This window comes from Piliocolobus tephrosceles, chromosome 9 (assembly GCF_002776525.5).
Source record: "Piliocolobus tephrosceles isolate RC106 chromosome 9, ASM277652v3, whole genome shotgun sequence".
In the NCBI taxonomy this organism is placed as follows: domain Eukaryota; kingdom Metazoa; phylum Chordata; class Mammalia; order Primates; family Cercopithecidae; genus Piliocolobus; species Piliocolobus tephrosceles.
In genome coordinates this window covers 75,948,161-75,958,583 of record NC_045442.1, presented here as the reverse complement: position 1 = coordinate 75,958,583, position 10,423 = coordinate 75,948,161, and positions in this window count along the sequence as shown.

Genomic DNA, 10,423 nt, shown 5'->3' with positions numbered 1-10,423 from the left:
CAAAAAAAAAAAAAAAAAAAAAAAAAAAAAAAAAATGTTCTAACCAGCCTTGTCCATCTCCAGGTTCTGAGATACTCTCAGCCCTCCTGGCTTCATCTATCTGCTTCAGGTGCCACAGAAGAGTTCCAAATGACTCTGGAAGAAAAACACTTTGACCAAAAGAAAATTATCAACATGGCAATTTGATTTAAATGGTTATCTGGTAAAATGAAAAAGACGTCATTAACAACAGGTGAGTTTAAGATTCTAGTGTTCTATAAAATGATTTTGTTTTCCTTAAGTGTTTTGGTTTTTTTGTTTTCTTTTTTCTTTTTTTTTTTTTTTTTTGTTGTTGTTGTTTCAGGGTTGGGGGCAGGAAATTTCCAGATTTTGGGGACATTTTGTCCATTTTTGGATACAATGAATTTATTATTTATTTCACCTATTGCTTTTGGAATGTTAAAAGTTCATTTAACTTAAATGTCCAAAAGCATGTTTAGTCCTTGGTTTTCCTTATTTCAAAAATGTAGCATTTGCCTCCTTCATGATCAAAAGTGAACATGTTTGATAAAGCTCTTTAACATTACTATTAAGGCATGACACAACCAGTGAATTTAGCAAACCAGTGATTCAGCAAATTGGCTTTCAACACGCTGAGTTTTGTTGATGATTTTATGTCAATTGCCTATTCAATGAACTTACATTTTCTCAAACTAAATTTCAGCTACTCATCTGCCTCTTTCATATCACAAAACTTATTTCACTAAATTCTAACGAAAGTAAGAATAACCAACATTTATTACATTTTTACTTTGCACCATTTTTAAGCTAACCACTAGCCAGGCCCGGTGGCTCACCTGTAATCCCAACACTTTGGGAGGCTGAGGCAGGCAGATCACTTGAGGCCAGGAGTTTGAGACCAGCCTAGCCAACATGGCAAAACCCCATTTCTACCCAAAATACAAAAAGTAGCCGGGCGTAGTAGCACATGCCAGTAACTCCAGCTATTCGGGAGACTGAGGCATGAGAATCACTTGAGCCTGGGAGACAGAAGTTAAGTGAGCTGAGATCACTCCCACGCCAGCCTGGGCAACAGAGTAAGACTCTGTCTTAAAAACAGTAAATAAGCTAACCGCTTTCCAAACATATAAATATATTTTTTTAAAGTGTCATATAGGTCAAATTTCTGCACAAAACCTAATTATCATCATTATCATTATTTGAAGATTTTTAGGAAGGGCAAACACACCCTGGTCTCCTCACTTCTACCACAACACCCTGATGGATTATCCCTGCCCCCTCATTCATTAATTCAATGCCCTGAGAACATTTCTGTTTGCAATCTTTGAATACAGAATCTCATAAGTGCAAAATAGAAACCTGTATTAAAACATTATTATGCTGCCTCTTGTAAATCCTTATTGATTATTCCGTTGTCTGTCATATGAACTACAGTATGCTCAACCTGAGAGAATTTGTCTTGTTCACAGTTGTGTTGACGAAAAGAGTCAAACTCTGTAAAATATTTGAAGAGATTTATTCTGAGCCAAATATGAGTGACCATGACCTGTGACACAGCCCTGAGGAGGTCCTGAAAGCCCAAGGTGGTCGGGGTGCAGCTTAGTTTTATACATTTTAGGGAGACATGACACTTCAATCAAGTATATTTAATAAATATGGCCAGGCGCTGTGCCTTATGTCTGTAATCTTGGCACTTTGGGGAGGCCAAGGTTTGCTTAAGACCAGGAGTTCAAGACCAGCCTGGCCAACATGGCAAAACCCTGTCTCTCCTAAAAATACAAAAATTAGCTGGGCACGGTGGCATGCGTCTGTGATCCTAGCTACTCAAGAGGCTGAGGCGCAAGAATTGATTGAACCTAGGAGGCGGAGGTTGCAATGAGCCAAGATTGCGCCACTGGACTCCAACCTGGGTGACAGAGCAAGACTCTGCTCAAAAAAAAAAAAAAAAAAAAAAAGAAAGAAAAGAAAAGAAAAAAGAAAAAGAAGAAAATACATTGGTTTGGTCCAGAAAGGTGAGACAATTTGAAGCTGCAGGTGGTGGGGGGGGGAGAGGGGAGGCGGTCACTTCCAGCTTATAGGTAGATTTAAAATTTTCCTGGTTAACAATTGGTTGAGTTTATCTAAAAACCTGGGATCAACAGAAAGGAATTCCTAGGTTAAGACAAAGGATTGTGGAGACCCACGTTCTTATTTACAGAGGAAGCCTTAGGTAGTAGGTTTCAGAGAGAATAGGTTGTAAAATGTTTTTTATCAGACTTAAAGTCTGTGTTGATGTTAATGGCAGAGATGTATAGAGAGGCATGTCTCACTGCCACTTCCCATCATGGTCTGAAACAGTCTCTCAGGTTAAATTTCAAAAGACCCATGGCTGAGGAGGAAGTACATTCAGATGGTTGGAGGGCCTTAGAATTTTATTTTTGGTTTACAGTCTCCCCCTTCTGGCCAATATTTACCAGGGGAAACATCAAAGGCCATCAAACCTTTTTTTTTTTTTTTTTTGAGACAGAGTTTCGCTCTTGTTGCCCAGGCTGGAGTGCAGTGGCGTGATCTCTGGCTCACCGCAACCTCCACCTGCTGGGTTCAAGCAATACTCCTGCCTCAGCCTCCCGAGCAGCTGGGATTATAGGCATGTGCCACCACACCTGGCTAATTTTGTATTTTTAGTAGAGACGGGGTTTCTCCATCTTGGTCAGGCTGATCTTGAACTCCCAACCTCAGGTGATCTGCCCACCTCGGCCTCCCAAAGTGCTGGGATTACAGGCGTGAGCCACTGCGCCGGCTGCCATCAAATCTTTGTTTTGTCTCATAGCATTGCCAGGGTGGCATGGCTGCCTGCCCCCCATCCATCCTGTCCCTTGGTGGGACTTCCTATGGCTGAGGGCCTTAAGAGTCAAAAGACTGCACAAGCGCGGTGGTTCACACCTGTAATCCCAGCACTTTGGAAGGATGAGGCGGGCAGATCACCTGAGGTCGGGAGTTCGACACCAGCCTGACCAACATGGAGAAACCCCGTCTCTACTAAAAATACAAAATAAACTGGGCGTGGTGGTGCATCCCTGTAATCCCAACTACTTGGAAAGCTGAGGCAGGAGAATCGCTTGAACCCAGGAGGCGGAGGTTGCGGTGGGCCAAGATTGTGCCATTGCATTCCAGCCTGGGCAACAAGAGTGAAACTCCATCTCAAAAAAAAAAGGTCAAAAGACTTATAGCCAATTAATTGTTCTAGGCCAGATAGGAAGGATGTGGACAGGTATTCATTACCTCTTAAATTATTATTTTAAGTAAAACGTCAACAAACAAAAAACCAAAAGGCAAAGTTACAACACTGACTTATTTCAACTTCTATATGTTGAGCTACTGTAAGCTTGGTTTCATATACTTATAGCAATTAACCATATATAACATTGGCATTGTTCTGAAAGAAATATTTTAAATAGTGTGTGTGTGTGTGTATATATATATATATATATATATGAGAGACACAGAGATTTATGTTCTCAACTCATGAGTGGGATAATTATACCCAGGAGGCTTTGTTATAAGGTATCTTTATGCTGTTAGTAAATATTTTCCTTTAATTTTACAGGAAGCAAAAAATTCTTGGCCAGGTGCGGTTGCTCATGCCTGTAATCCCAGCACTTTGGGAGGCCAAGGTGGGTGGATCATCTGAGGTCAGGAGTTTGAGACCAGCCTGACCAACATGGTGAAACCCCATCTCTACTAAAAATACAAAATTAGCCGGGTGAGGTGGTGCATGCCTGTAATCCCAGGTACTTAGGAGGCTGAGCCAAGATCACGCCATTGCACTCCAGCCCAGGTGACAGTGCAAAACTCTGTCTCAAAACAAACAAACAAACAAACATTATTTATGGTTGGGGTGGATGCAACCGTGACACATAATAGTTTAGAAGGCAAAGTTCCTTGTTTTACCAGCTGTTTAGGCATCTTTGTACCCCTCCTTGATTTGGAGGGTTTGACCTTGACCTAATTTTAGCTCTCAAAACCGGCTCTTACAGTCTCATGTGCCCAACTCTTCCACAAGCCTGGGCCTAGAGGAAGGGTGCTTGTACAGTTTTAGCAGCAGGGCATTTGCAGTGAAAAACACACCGGGGCCCAGTGAGATGAGAAATGAGGGAGATTCACACCTCTGGTCTTCAGAATACCATGATTTTGGTTTCCTTGGAAATAAAACAAGGAGAAATAAATAATGCTTATAGTTTCTGTCAGGCCTCTGAGCCCAAGCTAAGCCATCATATCCCCTGTGACCTGCACAGATACATCCAGATGGCCTGAAGCAATTGAAGATCCACAAAAGAAGTGAAAATAGCCTTAACTGATGACATTCCACCATTGTGATTTGTTTCTGCCCCACCCTAACTGATCAATGTACTTTGTAATCTCCCCCACCCTTAAGAAGGCTCTTTGTAATTCTCCCCACCCTTGAGAATGTACTTTGTGAGATCCACCCCCTGCCTGCAAAACACTGCTCCTAACTCCACCGCCTATCCCGAAACCTGCAAGAACTAATGATAACCCCACCATCTTTTGCTGACTCTCTTTTCGGACTCAGCCCGCCTGCACCCAGGTGAAATAAACAGCCATATTGCTCACACAGAGCCTGTTTGGTGGTCTCTTCACACGGATGCGTGAGACAGTTTCACAATCAAAAGTATTTGTGTGTCAGAACAGAAAAAGAAACTTATTCCATTAGGACACCAGCTAAAAATATGAAGAAAAATTATCATCTGGTATTCTCTAGAGGATTATTGTAGCCAATAAATAATAATTCAGTCTGGACTCAAAAAAGCAAGGCATTAGGCCTGAAATCTAGTATTAACTGTTACACTTTTCCTTTGAAACAATTTATCGGAGATCGAGACCATCCTGGCTAACATGGTGAAACCCCGTCTCTACTAAAAAATACAAAAAAAAAGTAGCCGGGCGAGGTGGCGGGCGCCTGTGGTCCCAGCTACTCGGGAGGCTGAGGCAGGAGAATGGCGTGAACCCGGGAGGCGGAGCTTGCAGTGAGCTGAGAGCCGGCCACTGCACTCCAGCCTGGGTGACAGAGTGCCAGACTCCGTCTCAAAAAAAAAAATAAAAATTAAAATAAAAAAAAACAAAAAAATAAAAAAATAATAAAAAAAGAAGAATTTATAGGCCGGCGCAGTGGCTCAAGCCTGTAATCCCAGCACTTTGGGAGGCCGAGACGGGCGGATCACGAGGTCAGGAGATCGAGACCATCCTGGCTAACACGGTGAAACCCCGTCTCTACTAAAAAATACAAAAAGCTAGCCGGGCGAGGTGGCTGGTGCCTGTAGTCCCAGCTACTCGGGAGGCTGAGGCAGGAGAATGGCGTAAACCCGGGAGGCGGAGCTTGCAGTGAGCTGAGATCTGGCCACTGCACTCCAGCCCAGGCAACAGAGCAAGACTCCCTCTCAAAAAAAAAAAAAAAGAAGAAGAAGAATTTATAGTACAACCCAATTTGTGTGCAAAGTAAGTTTTAGGCTTCCTATACTAGCCTGATTATTTGCATAAAATGCAGCAACAATTGATTGGCCATATAGGCTCCTTTTAAGTTCACTTTGATGGAAATTTATTTAAAAATAAGCTACTTTGATTGGGCACAGTGTTTCACACCTGTAATCCCAGCACTTTGGGAGTCCAAGGTGGGTGGATCACAAGGTCAGGAGTTCGAGACCAGCCTGGCCAATATGGTAAAAGCCCGTCTCTGCTAAAAATACAAAAATTATTCGGGCGTGGTGGTGCACACCTGTAATCTCAGCTACTCAGGAGGCTGAGGCAGGAGAATCGCTCGAACCCGGGAGGCAGAGGTTGTGGTTGCTGAGCTGAGATTGCACCACTGCACTCCAGCCCAGGTGACAGAGCAAGACTCTGTCTCAAAAAAAAAAAAAAAGCTACTTTAGTTAAAGTCTTGGTAAGAAAATGAGTGTCTTCAATTGTTATGTTTCAAAAGACTTACTGAACTTATCCAAATAACTATACTGTAATAAAATTACAATCCAAATTTTGAAGAACCTAGATAGAAAGGTAAATTTGCTTACAAAAACATACTTCTCCCAGCCAGGGACAGTGGCTCACGCCTGTAATCCCAGCAGTTTGGGAGACTGAGGCAGGAGGATTGCTTGAGTCCAGCCTGGGCAACATGGCAAAACCCCATCTCTACAAAAAATATAAAAATTATGCCGGGTGTGCTAATTTCTGTATTTTTAGTAGAGACAGGGTTTCACAATTTTGGCCAGGATGGTCTCAATCTCTTGACTTCATGATTCGCCCGCCTCAGCCTCCCAAAGTCCTGGGATTACAGGAGTGAGCCACTGCACCCGGCCGGTCTTCAGAAATATTTCTTGACTATTTGAGTGAATGATTCCTTGGTTTCCCTACCTAAAAAATGTAGCATTTTCCTTCTCCATTCTTACTATACTGTTTCAATGATGTTTCCTCTTCTCCTTCCTTGCTTCCAATTTTACCTCCATTCAATGTACACAAGATATTTTCACTCCACTAATTAAAACAAACAGACCAGGTGTGGTCGCTCATGCCTGTAATCCCAGCATTTTGGGAGGCCAAGGTGGGAGGATAGCTTGAGCCCAGGAGTTCAAAACCAGCATGGGATACATAGTGAGACTCCATCTCTATTAAATATAATAATAATAATAATTAGCTCAGCACGGTGGCCCAAGCCTGACCTGTAGTCCCAGTAATTTTTGAGGCTGAGGCAGGAGGATCACTTGAGTCCAGGAGTTCAAGACCAGCTGGGCAACATAGAGAGACCCCGTGTCTACAAATAATACATGAAATAAATAATTTCACTGACTCACCTTGGCTAAGGGATCAAATCAAAACCCCTCAGTTTGATAACAAATGCCATTCATGATCAGGACTCAGTCTTTGCAGCCTCAACTTCCTTCACTTAATTTCTTCACATTGTTTTTTTTCTAGCAACAAAAATCTTCTCCTAATTCCCTGGACACACAACATTCTATTCATATTTCTGTAAATTTGTTTAGGTCGCCCTTCCCCCATCCTATAATCCTGGGAAGGTGTGGGAGTTTTTGCTGTATCTCAGCACATGTCCATCCTACAGCCATCTCATCATAACTCCCCAAGGAGGACTACTTATTAATACCTCTGTATCTCTCAATACTGCATTACTTGTGTATTGGTGTTTGGGAGTGGGGAATATTATTTTAAATATTTTTTCTGGAATACATAACTCATTGCCCCAAAATTATTTACTGAATAATCCATTATTTCCTCCTTAATTTGAAATGTTACCTTTATTATAAAATAAACGCTTGGATATGTATATACCAGATCCATGTCTGGAGTCTGCATTATTTTTTCATTGATCCATTTGTTAATCTCTGCATGTCAAATGCCAGATTTTTTAAATTATTACAGCTCTTTACAATGTGTCTGGATATCTAATAGGTCAATCTTATGGGGAAAAACAATGTTATTTTTGCTTTATTTTACGTATCCCATAGGGCCATTCAAATTGAACCATCGTTTCATTTTTCTTGGCCTCAAGTTTTCTCTTCTAAGGATGCCCAATTCATATCCTTTAATCATTTGTCGATTACATATATTGGAGAATTCCTTCTTCCAGGTCTTTCAACTTTATTTACGGTGTCATTCATATGAATGAAGCTTTTTGTTTGGACACGTTAAATTTTCAATCTTTCCTTCTATGGCTTTTAATTTTAATAACATGCTAAAAGGTTTCTTTCCCCTCTCTCAAAAGCTATAAAACTATTCTCCAAGACTTTCTTCATTGTTTTTCATATTTAGGTCATTAATCCATCTAGAGAGGGGAAAAAAATGTCCAGGGATATTTCTCTGCTGATTCAGATGGGATGGCAGTGGAGGGTGCCCGGACGTTAGAGAACTCAGTCACCCCTGCCATGTGTGAAGGGTGACTTTAATGAAGAAAGGAATCCCTTCTGAACACCCAGTTGACTGTAGGTTCTTCATGAATTGACATAAACTACTCACATCTGATTAAAGATCTTCTGGTACTGTCTTCTGGATTCCTTATCTGTGCGTGAGGCGCTAACAGGCCAGGCGCAGTGGCTCACGCCTGTAATCCCAGCACTTTGGGAGGCCGAGGCGGGTGGATCACAAGGTCAGGAGATCGAGACCACGGTGAAACCCCGTCTCTACTAAAAATACAAAAAAATTAGCTGGGTGCGGTGGCGGGCACCTGTAGTCCCAGCTACTCTGGAGGCTGAGGCAGGAGAATGGTGTGAACCCGGGAGGCGGAGCTTGCAGTGAGCTGAGATCCGGCCACTGCACTCCAGCCTGGGCGACAGAGCGAGACTCCGTCTCAAAAAAAAAAAAAAAAAAAAAGTAAGATGTTTAGTGCTGGGCTGTTGGTGGCCAGGTACAGCCTCTAACTATAATCCCAGCACTTTGGGAGGCTGAGGTGGAAGGATTACTTAAGCCTGGGAGTTTGAGATCTGCCTGGGCAACATAGTGAAACCCCGTCTCTATTTAAAAAAAAAAAAATAGTGTGGAGTTGGAAGACACAGGGCACTAAGTAACAAGCTGGGCTTCAAGCAGGGTTGTAGAAGACATGAAACTAAAACCTGGCTCCATGTAGTCTGTTGACCCAAGCCATTTTGCCTCTCCAACATTTATTGTAGCATGAATTATTTCTCCAATATCTCCCTCATTGCAGATTTAATACCTAAATAGAAATAATGAAAAACAGTAGCCTAAAATTAAGGAAGTTCTTGAAAAGTTTTGGTAGGGTAGGCTGGGCATGGTGACTCACACCTGTAATCCCAGCACTTGGGGAAGCCAAGGCGGGCAGATAACCTGAGGTCAGGAGTTTGAGACCAGCCTGGCCAACATGGTGAAACCCCATCTCTATAAAAAATACAAAAAATTAGACAGGCGTGGTGGTGCTCGACTGTAGTCCCAGCTACTAGAGAGGGTGTGGCAGGAGAATCACTTGAACCCAGAAGGCCAAGGTTGCAGTGAGCTGGGACAGCACCCCATCTCCACAAAATGTGGAGAAAAAGGGGGAGCCCCGTCCAAAAAAAAAAAAAAAAAAAATTGGTATGGTAAAGGCTTGATCAGAACTGTACTTGAAAAATATCCTGTCATCTGTCAGACAGATTCAATAAAGGGACTGCAAGTGGGCTGAAGTGGCAGGAAATAGGAAGGAGTGACTGACTCATTGAGACAGTGGGGATTAAACCATGATTTAATCTAGAAGGATTAGATATTGTATTACCCAATCAGTAGAACTCTTGACAGCTGATTAATCTGCAATCTTTGTATGATATGGGGGAAGTCAAAGCAAGGAATCTGGGTATAAGGTAGAAGGAAAGTGCTGTTAACATAGACAGGGTAGGCCAGGCGAGTTGGCTCATGCCTGTAATCCCAGCACTTTGGGAGGCCGAGGTGGGCAGATCACCTCAGGTCAGGAGTTCAAGATCAGCCTGGCCAACATAGTGAAACCCTGTCTCTACAATTAGCCAGGCAAGGTGGCACATGCCTGTAATCCAAACTACTCAGGAGGCTGAGACAGGCGAATCACTTGAACCCAGGAGACGGAGGTTGCAGAGAGCCGAGATCACAACACTGCACTCCAGCCTGGGCAACAAGAGCAAAACTCCGTCTCAAAAAAAAAACCAAAAACGTAGGGTAGCCTTGGTGAGGATGGACTCTGTGGATAATGATAATGGACTTCTTGTCTCTGAGGTGTAATCCTTGGTAAAGGTGACCAACTGGGAAGAGGTAAGAGCTGAAGAGATTGTTTTAGTCATCTAAAGGTGAAAATTGAATCTGAAAGGTACTGAAAACACAAAGAACATAATAAGCAAAACTTATTCTAGGAGAGAAGAAATAAAAGGAAAGCTGAGAAAACAAGGAGTTATTCAGAGGGAGGAGAAGAAGAAAGAGGGTAGTGTGATCAAGGACAATAAGGACTAAGAAAACAGCAATTGTTACTGTTAATCTTGATATTCAAGGGCACTGTGGTCTACCTGGGAAATGGATTTCCTCACATATTCTGAAATTCATTCTTTTTTTTTTTTTTTTTTTTTTTTTTTTTTTTGAGACGGAGTCTTGCTCTGTCGCCCGAGCTGGAGTGCAGTGGCCGGATCTCAGCTCACTGCAAGCTCCGCCTCCCGGGTTTATGCCATTCTCCTGCCTCAGCCTCCCGAGTAGCTGGGACTACAGGCGCCCGCCACCTCGCCCGGCTAGTTTTTTGTATTTTTAGTAGAGACGGGGTTTCACCGTGTTAGCCAGGATGGTCTCGATCTCCTGACCTCGTGATCCGCCCGTCTCGGCCTCCCAAAGTGCTGGGATTACAGGCTTGAGCCACCGCGCCCGGCCATTCTTTAAGACTTTATATCCCAAGACACTTAGGTAAAAAATGAGGAAAGAGAAC